Raw genomic sequence first — 10,672 nt, 5'->3', positions numbered from 1 at the left:
GACGAAAGAAATGGACAAGAAAAGCATCAGACAGCGCCCGTAGTCGAACCCACGGCCGTGAGGCCGCGGACTAGAAACTTAACGCTTGTTATGTTAGAAGTAACCACTGAGCTAAGCTGACGCCGGAAGCCAAAAAGGAAAACTCTCATTATGAAGCTCTTTATTAACATCACGGTCCTGGGATAAAGTTTTTGATAAACGTTGCTTATGTTTGCAACAAGGCATATCTACTTATTGGAGATGACTCGGCAGCTTTTTTTTATTCAGCAACATCGTTGTCATTATTTCACTATGACACGAATTTTTTCATACGGAAAAAGACTCATATTACTAAAGAATCTACTGAGACTTTATGGGGCGACTATTAAAAATCAACATTGGCTGTTTTTTATAAACGTTCTCGTTATTTTGTTAAGTTACCGCACTGACAGTGTATTGGCCAACAGACTAATGGAGTAGCCCAAATCCCCAGACTGTTAGGATGACTCAGCATAATTGTTTATTTGGCAGCATTGTTATACTTCTAAATGCGCCATGACATGTCTTAATTTCTAAGTCCCAATATTTAAAAAGGACATATAACTATGTAGAGACGAAAGAAATGGACGAGAAAAGCATCAGACAGCGCCCGTAGTCGAACCCACGGCCGTGAGGCCGCGGACTAGTAACTTAACGTTTGTCATGTTAGAAGTAACCACTGAGCTAAGCTGACGCCGGAAACCACCGAGGAAAACTCTTGTTATGAAGCTCTTTATTTACTCCATGGTCCTGGGATAAAGTTTTCATAAATGTTGTTTATGTTTGCAATAAGGCATATCTACTTATCGGAGATGACTCGGCAGCATTTTTTTATTCAGCAACATCGTTGTCATTATTTCACTATAACACGTCTTTTTTCATACGGATGTCATACACTTTCTGGCCACCAGCGTAATTATGGGGGCGCTGTTTCTTCCGCTTCAATAGCTGAGAAGCATTTTGAGTGGCACGCAGCGTCAAACTGGGCTGCATGGACATAATCACAAACCGCGTCAATCGACAGTCTTTTACAACTCAAAAAGTTGGACCATGTAAGTACATATTTGACCTTTAGGACTAAAGAAGATTGAGTTTCCTCAGTTGCTGTGTTCCTAAATTCTGAGTGAGTTTCCTCAGTCTTCTCAGTATTCATTAATGGCACTTTCTGGATTGGTTGAAAAGATTTGGGGAGTTAGCTAATGAAATAGCTAAATAGATATCTGAACTTTATTGACAAAGTAAGAAAGTTGGAGCAAAGTTTGATAACTTAAACAAATGTACATGGTATAAAAATATTTTTTTATATAAAACATAAATGTAATATTTATAAAAAAAGATAGATAGATAGATAGATAGATAGATAGATAGATAGATAGATAGATAGATAGATAGATAGATAGATAGATAGATAGAGAGATTACAAGTGTGTGTATACAGTGTACTAACATTCCTGTAGTAGGTAATTTAAATATTTCAAAACTAAATAAATCTTGTCTTTTATTTTCTTGTTTAAAATGAAACAGAAGCTGATCTTCCCTGCAGTTTTTGGAGCCCAGCTGTCAACCTGTCCCCCTTGACTGGAATAAGCATACGTCACAGAAAATCCCAGAGCCTCACACGTCTGATCAAACCCCTCCCTGTGTGTCAACCACTGGCCTACCTGAGGAGTTGTCGGTAGAGCTCTTAGCTTAGGAAAGCTTTATGTTTTTTTTTATTTTTAATTTGGACACATACAGAACAATTTAACAATACCAATCTTCTTATTACGATCCAACTGCATTACTCATTTCAGGGTGACACTGCTGGTGCATTTGCTCTCAGCACAAAGACGAAAGTCCTACCCAGCCCAAAGAAAGGTAAGCTGCATCACCTTTTTCTCCTTCTATGTTTACTCAGGTTATATATTCAAACATTAAATAATAGTACATTTGCTTCTTTTCTTTCCTTCCCTCCAGATCTCCCAGTGGTGCCAGCACTGCCTTTTACAGCTTTTTCGCGCGCTGCTTGCACAGGCCCTGTGAAGGCTGGTGGTCTGCTCTATGTCCTGGACCATTCTAAGTGGACGCAGCCAATGAGGGATGCCATTGACCAACACATGGCAAAGCATCATGGCCAAAAAGACTTTATCACAAAAGTTGATGCAGAGTATGCTGCTGTTGTCCAAGCTGCATCAAGGGACCCAAACAACCACCTGCACCCCACCACTAAACGGCATACACCAGCTCATCACTAAACACCAGTCCAGAGATACGTTTGGAGACCCAACAGCTGTGGCATCATCTCACAGATGGAAGTGAGACAGTAGCTGTTCCAGTGGTAACTGTCCCACCTGCCACTGTTAACCCACCCAGCGTTAAACCACTGGATGCCCCTTTGACCAAAAACAAAATTGAAAAAATTGTCAGAGACATTGTCCAAAAGCAGCAGGACCAGCAACAATCACCACCAAAGAAAAAGAACAAGGAACTGTTTAGATTGTGGCCAAGAAAAGTCTCGGTTCCGGGGGGTGGATCTGTAGGATTTGCTATCTAGCACCATTGTTGTGCTTCTAAATTCGCTATGATACATGTTTTTTTTTTTTTCAGTCCAAAAGTTAAAAAAGGACATTAAACCATGTAGAGACAAAAGCAGGGTTAAAATGGACAATAAAATATCCAACAGTGCCCATAGCCAAACCCACAGCTGTTAAACTGCTGACTAGAAACTTGACTCTTATCATGTTTGGAGTAACCACTGAACTACGCTGATGATGGAAGATGATGGAGTAAGACCTCCCTAAAAAGCTCTGCATTAGTAGCAATGTCCTTGGACAAAAACCTTCACAAAGGTTATGTCTTTACCAAGACCTAACTATCTCCTTATTAAAATCCATATTGTCTATATATAAGTTGTTCTCTTATTTTTTGTTAATTTCCTACATTGTAAGTCAGTGTATCGCAAACATAAACTAATGCAAGACCCAAAATCCCCTGATATTTCACTGTTACTGCACCTTTTTGAAGAAATGCTATCAGCTTCAATTGTGTTAAACTTTTCAAACTTGTAGATGATTGAAAATATTCACACAACTCTTCTTTTCAAATATCGCCAAATTACTTTCAGCAGGCTGTCGTCCACATGAGTTGGTTTGTTGGGATGACTCAGCAGGATTTTATATTTAGCAGACACATCTTTTTTTCATCCCAAAAGTAAAAAAAGGACCCTGTTATCCTTTGTTGGCTCAGATCTTGCATGAGAACAGGTGTGAACGGCTTAGAGGAGGTAGATAACAAAAAAGTTTATGATTTTTAACCAAGCTGATCAATGCTGAAAATGATAATCCTTCCAGCATGATGTGCCTACTGTGTTCTCCAGATTTCCAGGGATGTTGTGTTCCCATCTGCTGGAATTTGATCCTTTTAACAGCCTCTTCAAAGCAGCAGCTGGATCCATTGAGGCTTTCTGAGAGACTATTTAAAACACACATCAGCTATTTGTTATAAACTGTTACATTATTTTGTTAATTTTCTGCTTTGCTTGACAGTGAATAGCAAAGTTGCCAATACTTAGGGCCTCCATATTGCTGACCAGCCTGTTGGACACAGCCCCTTGTCCTCACATAACCTGCTGCCGGGCCGGCCAGTGGGTCAGTCCAGTGTCCCCTGGGATAGGTGGTGTTCCCCTCCTGACAGCTCCAGCTTAAAGCCTCAGAGGTCCCTGCTGGTTGGTATTAAAAGCTCTGAAGAAATCAAAGAACATGATCCTCCCAGTGCTCCCAGGCTTCTGGTATGATGGACCAAAACTGACAGAATTAAAAACGAAAGCAGAATTTTTTAAGTGGCCCAAATAAACTGATACACATGAAATGTACCAATTAATAATAATAAAAAAAAAATAGAAATGATTTAATATTTAATCGTGTCTGTGTTTAATTTGCCTTCACATATTTATTTAACCTTTAGGATTAAATGTTACAGTTTTTTCATGTTTTTATTTTACTTAGAGGGCGATAGTTATGTCCCCTATTTCAACCTTTTAATTTTCCTACCTTGTTTTTTCCCCCACACAAACCATGTATTCATTTCATTATGACTATGTTGTGTTAGCTCCTCTACTATTGGACAATCAGAAGGAAGGATCATGTGCTACATAGCAGCATATTTGTGCTTCTAAATTCAGTATGACTGTACATTAGCATTGCTGTCCTTGGATAAAGTCCTTCACAAATGCTATGTCTTTAACAAGGCATATCTAGTTCTTGTAGATGACTGGGCAGCATTTTTTATTCAGCACAATTGTTGTGCTTTTAAATTTGCTTTGACAAGTCTTTTTTTCAGCCCACCAGTCAAAACTGGACAATAAACCATCTAGTGAAGAAAGGACAAGGAAAATATCAGACAGATGCCTTAGTTGTTACAAAAAATGTAACAGCTGTGTTTGTGACGCTGCAACATGTAAAACGTTGATTTATTTATGTGTGAGTGTATTGTTAAAGTTTTCATATTTGGATTTCAAAGATTTCATATGATGATTTGTTATTATTATCTGTAAATTTGTCCTGGTTTTCTGTAACGTTGAATGTAACGTTGGCAGCATTGTTGTACTTCTAAATGCGCCATGACATGTCTTAATTTTTAAGTCCCAATATTTAAAAAGGACATATAACGACGTAGAGACGAAAGAAATGGACAAGAAAAGCATCAGACAGGCACCCGTAGTCGAACCCACGGCCGTGAGGCCGCGGACTAGAAACTTAACGCTTGTTATGTTAGAAGTAACCACTGAGCTAAGCTGACTGCCGGAAGCCAAAAAGGAAAACTCTCATTATGAAGCTCTTTATTAACATCACGGTCCTGGGATAAAGTTTTTGATAAACGTTGCTTATGTTTGCAACAAGGCATATCTACTTATTGGAGATGACTCGGCAGCATTTTTTTATTCAGCAACATCGTTGTCATTATTTCACTATGACACGAATTTTTTCATACGGAAAAAGACTCATATTACTAAAGAATCTACTGAGACTTTATGGGGCGACTATTAAAAATCAACATTGGCTGTTTTTTATAAACGTTCTCGTTATTTTGTTAAGTTACCGCACTGACAGTGTATTGGCCAACAGACTAATGGAGTAGCACAAATCCGCAGACTGTTAGGATGACTCAGCATAATTGTTTATTTGGCAGCATTGTTATACTTCTAAATGCGCCATGACATGTCTTAATTTTTAAGTCCCAATATTTAAAAAGGACATATAACGACGTAGAGACGAAAGAAATGGACAAGAAAAGCATCAGACAGCGCCCGTAGTCGAACCCACGGCCGTGAGGCCGCGGACTAGGAACTTAACGCTTGTTATGTTAGAAGTAACCACTGAGCTAAGCTGACGCCGGAAATCACCGAGGAAAACTCTTGTTATGAAGCTCTTTATTTACTCCATGGTCCTGGGATAAAGTTTTCATAAATGTTGTTTATGTTTGCAATAAGGCATATCTACTTATCGGAGATGACTCGGCAGCATTTTTTTATTCAGCAACATCGTTGTCATTATTTCACTATGACACGTCTTTTTTCATACGGATGTCATACACTTTCTGGCCACCAGCGTAATTATGGGGGCGCTGTTTCTTCCGCTTCAATAGCTGAGGAGCATTTTGAGTGGCACGCAGCGTCAAACTGGGCTGCATGGACATAATCACAAACCGCGTCAATCGACAGTCTTTTACAACTCAAAAAGTTGGACCATGTAAGTACATATTTGACCTTTAGGACTAAAGAAGATTGAGTTTCCTCAGTTGCTGTGTTCCTAAATTTTGAGTGAGTTTCCTCAGTCTTCTCAGTATTCATTAATGGCACTTTCTGGATTGGCTGAAAAGATTTGGCGAGTTAGCTAATGAAATAGCCAAATAGATACCTAAACTTTAGTTAAAATCGTGTTATTTTATTGACAAAGTAAGAAAGCATAAGGACAAAGTTGGAGCGAAGTTTGATAACTTAAAAAAAATAGATAGATAGATAGATAGATAGATAGATAGATAGATAGATAGATAGATAGATAGATAGATAGATAGATAGATAGATAGATAGATAGATAGATAGATAGATAGATAGATAGATAGATAGATAGATAGATAGATAGATAGATTACAAGTGTGTGTATACAGTGTACTAACATTCCTGTAGTAGGTAATTTAAATATTTCAAAACTAAATGAATCTTGTCTTTTATTTTCTTGTTTAAAATGAAACAGAAGCTGATCTTCCCTGCAGTTTTTGGAGCCCAGCTGTCACCTGTCCCCCTTGACTGGAATAAGCATACGTCACAGAAAATCCCAGAGCCTCACACGTCGGACCAAACCCATCCCTGTGTGTCAGCCACTGACCTACCTGAGGAGTTGACGGTAGAGCTCTTAGCTTAGGTAAGCTTTGTGTTTGGGGTTTTTATTCATTTGGACACATATAAAACAATTTAACAATACCAATCTCCTCATTACGATCAAACTTCATTACTCAGTTAAGGGTGACACTGCTGGTGCATTTGCTCTCAGCACAAAGACAAAAGTCCTACCCAGCCCAAAGAAAGGTAAGCTGCATCATCTTTTTATCCTTCTATGTTTACTCAGGTTATATATTGAAATATTAAATAATAGTACATTTTCTTTTTTTCTTTCCTTCCCTCCAGATCTTCCAGTGGTACAAGCACTGCATTTTACAGCTTTTAACGCTTAACGTTTGTTTGTTTCTGTTCTTTTTTTCTGTTTGTTTGTTTTTCGTGATTTCTGCCAAATTATGCAAATAATGTTGGCTGTCCTACATTGGGTCAGGTCCTCTACTACTGGCCAATGAGAAGGAAGGCTCGTGTGCTTGATGTGTTGTGGTTGTATGGATGACTCTGCAGGATGTGCTATCTAGCACCATTGTTGTGCTTCTACATTCACTATGATACATGTTTTTTTTTTTCAGCCCAAAAGTTGTAGAGACAAAAGCAGGGTTAAAATGGACAAGAAAAAACATCTAACAGCGCCCATAGCCAAACCCACAGCTGTTAAGCTGCAAACTAGAAACTTGACTCTTGTCATGTTTGTCGTAACCACTGAACTACACTGAAGCTGGAAGCTGGAGGAGTAAAACTTTCTCACAAAGCTCTGCATCAGCATCCCTGTCTTTGAACAAAGTCCTTCACAAAGGGTATTTATGTCTTTTATGTCAAGTGCTATCTTCTTATTAAAATCCACATATTGCACAAATACTATAAATTGTTTTGTTATTTTATTAATTGACTGCAGTGGTTGTCAGTGTACTGGCAAAAATAAACCCCAGGACCCCAAATCCACATTTATTTTCCTTATATTTCCCCTCATTGAAGAGATAAAATTAGATTGATTTCTTTTAAGCTGTTAAAACTTATGGATTACTTAAAGTGTTATTGTCTCAACTTGTTTTTTTGTTGTTTTTTTTTAACGTCGCTTGATTGATTTTAGGGTTTGATAATGAGCTGCAAAACACTGAAAGGAAAAAGAAATAAGGATATAATAAACAGGACACAATAAAGATGTTAGGCAGTACCTGGGGTCAATCCCCCAGCTGTTAGGCAGCAGACCAGGCACTTTCATCTTATCATGTCTGAAGAAATCATAGAGCTACCAGATGGAGAAAACATCTTTTGAATAGTTGCATTCGCATGGTTGCCCTTGGTTCTTTTTGCTACATTCATAACAAAGTTCCTTCATAAAGACTGTCAATGTTTATGTCTAGTTCCCTTTTATTAAATGATTGCCTTGAAAACAGTGACCTATTCTGGTGATACATTATTATATTATTAAATTATTATAAAAAACTAATGAAAAACTGTGCACTTTGACTTTTCTCCTGGGTGCAAAAAAAAAAAAAAAACATGTACACAACAGGGTGGCTGGGTTAACTTTAGTTAATTATTGCTTAATCAATTTCGCAGCCACATCATTTGCCTCTGTAGTGTGAACACTTGTAGGGAGACAGCAACATTCCTATAAAGCAGCAATAAAGTGTTTACCAATTAATCTGGTGACCCGTTTTACTTTCAGCTTAAAGGGCAAGAAATAAAACAACGAGGAGCAGATAAAAGAAAAATAAAGTTTTATCAAAAATAAAAGAAGAACAACCAATCTACCATATAGCTGCTTGTTTATATGTATAAATGAAAACTTACAAGTACTTTTACACAGCATAGCTTTGCCAGCAATTCCTACAAGCAAAAGCTAAAATTGTCGTGTCAACAAACATTCACTAGGTGGTGCTATAGATGCATAAATCCGTCTTTGAACAAACATTAAATCAGAGGCGCTCCATCGTCTCCTTCTCACTCTGCAGATTGATATCAACACATATTTTCTTTATTTCTTCCCAGAAATGCATAATATTTTAGAAAGAATACAAATCAGACCATGCTATAATTATGGTTATTAGTAAGTAATTCCTATGAAACCGAATCATAAAATGCAAAATCCAGCCCTCATCCCAATCAATGAATCCTAAAATTCCACAGAAAGGATATTTGACTTCATAAGGTCATTTGGCAATTTTATTAATTTTACATGTTTTCTAAGTGGGCCAGCCATAATAATAATAAACCTTTTACTTTGAATTCACATGACAGCATCAAATTTAGAGGGCCGGAGCTCAAAAGGTTGGGGAAAGCGATCTGATTTAAATTGTAGCACACTGCTGTCTGTCTTTGGGAAACGGATCCGGCAGAAACAGATTACAAACATATATTAAAATTATATTGTTCATAAAACTAAATTCTCATGGAAACGTGCCAGCGAATTCGGATTTATTCACAGATTCAGGGAGTATGAAGACTGTTTATATAAGATTTAACTGATTAAAATGACTTCTGCGGGAAGACGACAGAGTCCAAAAACGTTCCTCACATGGGGACTTGCGGCTAGAACAAACACTTTTAGTTTATCAACTGACTTATGTGATAATCAGAAAGTGTCAGAGCCTTTAATGCCTTTAAATACTCTGACTACTTAGGGGTAATATTTGAGTGGGAGTTTAAATTCAACAAACAAACGGACTCTGTGGTCAAATAGTGTTTTTATCATCTGCTTCTTATGACAAGAGCTAAATCTTTCAGAAATCCTCACAACTTGGAGAAGGCCATTCATGCTTTTGTCAGTTCTAGACTTCACTATTGCGATGTTCTCTACATCTGTGTCTCTCTGTCTTCAACTTGTCCAGAACGCTGCCCATCTTTCAACTAACACCTTTAGACGTAAGAACATCCCCCCAGTCTTGTCCTTTTAACGCCGGCTTCCTGTCCACTTTAGAATTGATTTTAACCTTTATAATGTTTGGTTTTAAAGTTTTAAAAGGATCTGACATAAACATTGCTTTGATTTGGCGTATTTATCTTCTTTTATCAACTTTAGTATTATTTTTTGTGGTGTTTCATCATGCATGTACGTTTATCCACAAATTGCGTAAATCACCTAAATAAAAAATGAGGCGATGTGATCGCAGTCCAGGATGGGGATTAAACGGATGTCTACGCTTTCAGAAATCTTCATGCTGACAAATACATTTTACAAAGAGGAACTAAAGGCAAACAAAAACCATCCCAAAAGCTTTCTTCCCGTTGTCTTCTATCCTTCATCAAAATATAAACACAGTAAGGCTAAAGTATACAATATCCTGCAAAGATTTCTACGCAAGAGATTTTAAAAGGTAGACCAACAGAAAGTAGTGAATGTTTGTGAAGTGGAAGGAAAATATATGTTTTTTTCCGTACGTGTACTTAATATTTTGTAGAACCATACGCTTTTAAATGCAGTTGCAGCTGTATGGTGCGTTCACACCAAATGCAATCAAGGAAGCCTGAGCGGGAGATTTACATATTATCCCTATGCAAAAGGCGCAGTTAGGAGTGGTGAAGTGGCCGGCGATGCGATCCGCACGTTTAAGCTTGCTTTATACTTGACAAACAAAAGTTCCACACGGAAATTAGATGTGCGGACATAGCATCATTTATGCTCCATGTAGCTTTTCCTCCGAAGTAGCACTGTTCTCCCAGATCCTAGAGGGCAACATTACGCTTCAACGCCAAGCGTACTAAACCCCAATACGCGTAGCTGTAGAAAACACAGTTGTTTCCAACATTTAAGCATTTTACTTTCTTCTAATAGTGACAGCAATTTCTGTCCAGGAATTACTAATCATTTGTAAATACGTCAATATCAACGAACCTCCACCATAAGGCGTGCTTGCTCATCCGCCATGTTTTTCCACGCAGGAATGTCCGCGTAATTAGGAATTTTCCTAGCTGCGCAGAGCAGAAACTTTTGGCTGCATGGAGGGACGTAGGAGCCAAAATGAAGTAATATGGTTGCACATAAACCAGGCATTAGGGTTGGTAGGCTCAATCCGCTTGGAAAAGCGTCCCTGCAGATCTGGTGGGCCTGCTGGGACGCCCGTGCCGTTGTTCGGCTTTCCCCATTAAATACAGCACTGTGACTTGATTGTAAAATCACAGTTCGCCCTGTTGAGTTGAACTGACCAACTAATATAAACTGCTCCTATTTGACGATGCGGTGAAGCCACCGTTTGAGCATGCGAAATGCAAAGTGACCAACACCACGCAGTTCACATGGAAATTCTGCAGGAATCGCGTTCGGTGTGAACCCAACCCACCG

General features: G+C 38.3%; 1 long non-coding RNA gene across 1 annotated transcript; it reads left to right on the top strand.

Annotated features, from left to right (window-relative positions):
* The first annotated feature begins 5,673 nt into the window (after window positions 1-5,673).
* On the top strand, window positions 5,674-7,234 carry LOC110366577. The gene is made up of 4 exons (XR_004927766.1): window positions 5,674-5,743; window positions 6,248-6,415; window positions 6,511-6,579; window positions 6,679-7,234. It is a non-coding gene; the product is annotated as an uncharacterized LOC110366577 (long non-coding RNA).
* The last annotated feature ends 3,438 nt before the right edge of the window (window positions 7,235-10,672 follow it).

This window comes from Fundulus heteroclitus, chromosome 23 (assembly GCF_011125445.2).
Source record: "Fundulus heteroclitus isolate FHET01 chromosome 23, MU-UCD_Fhet_4.1, whole genome shotgun sequence".
NCBI lineage: Eukaryota > Metazoa > Chordata > Actinopteri > Cyprinodontiformes > Fundulidae > Fundulus > Fundulus heteroclitus.
This window is presented reverse-complemented; position numbering and strand designations above follow the sequence as displayed.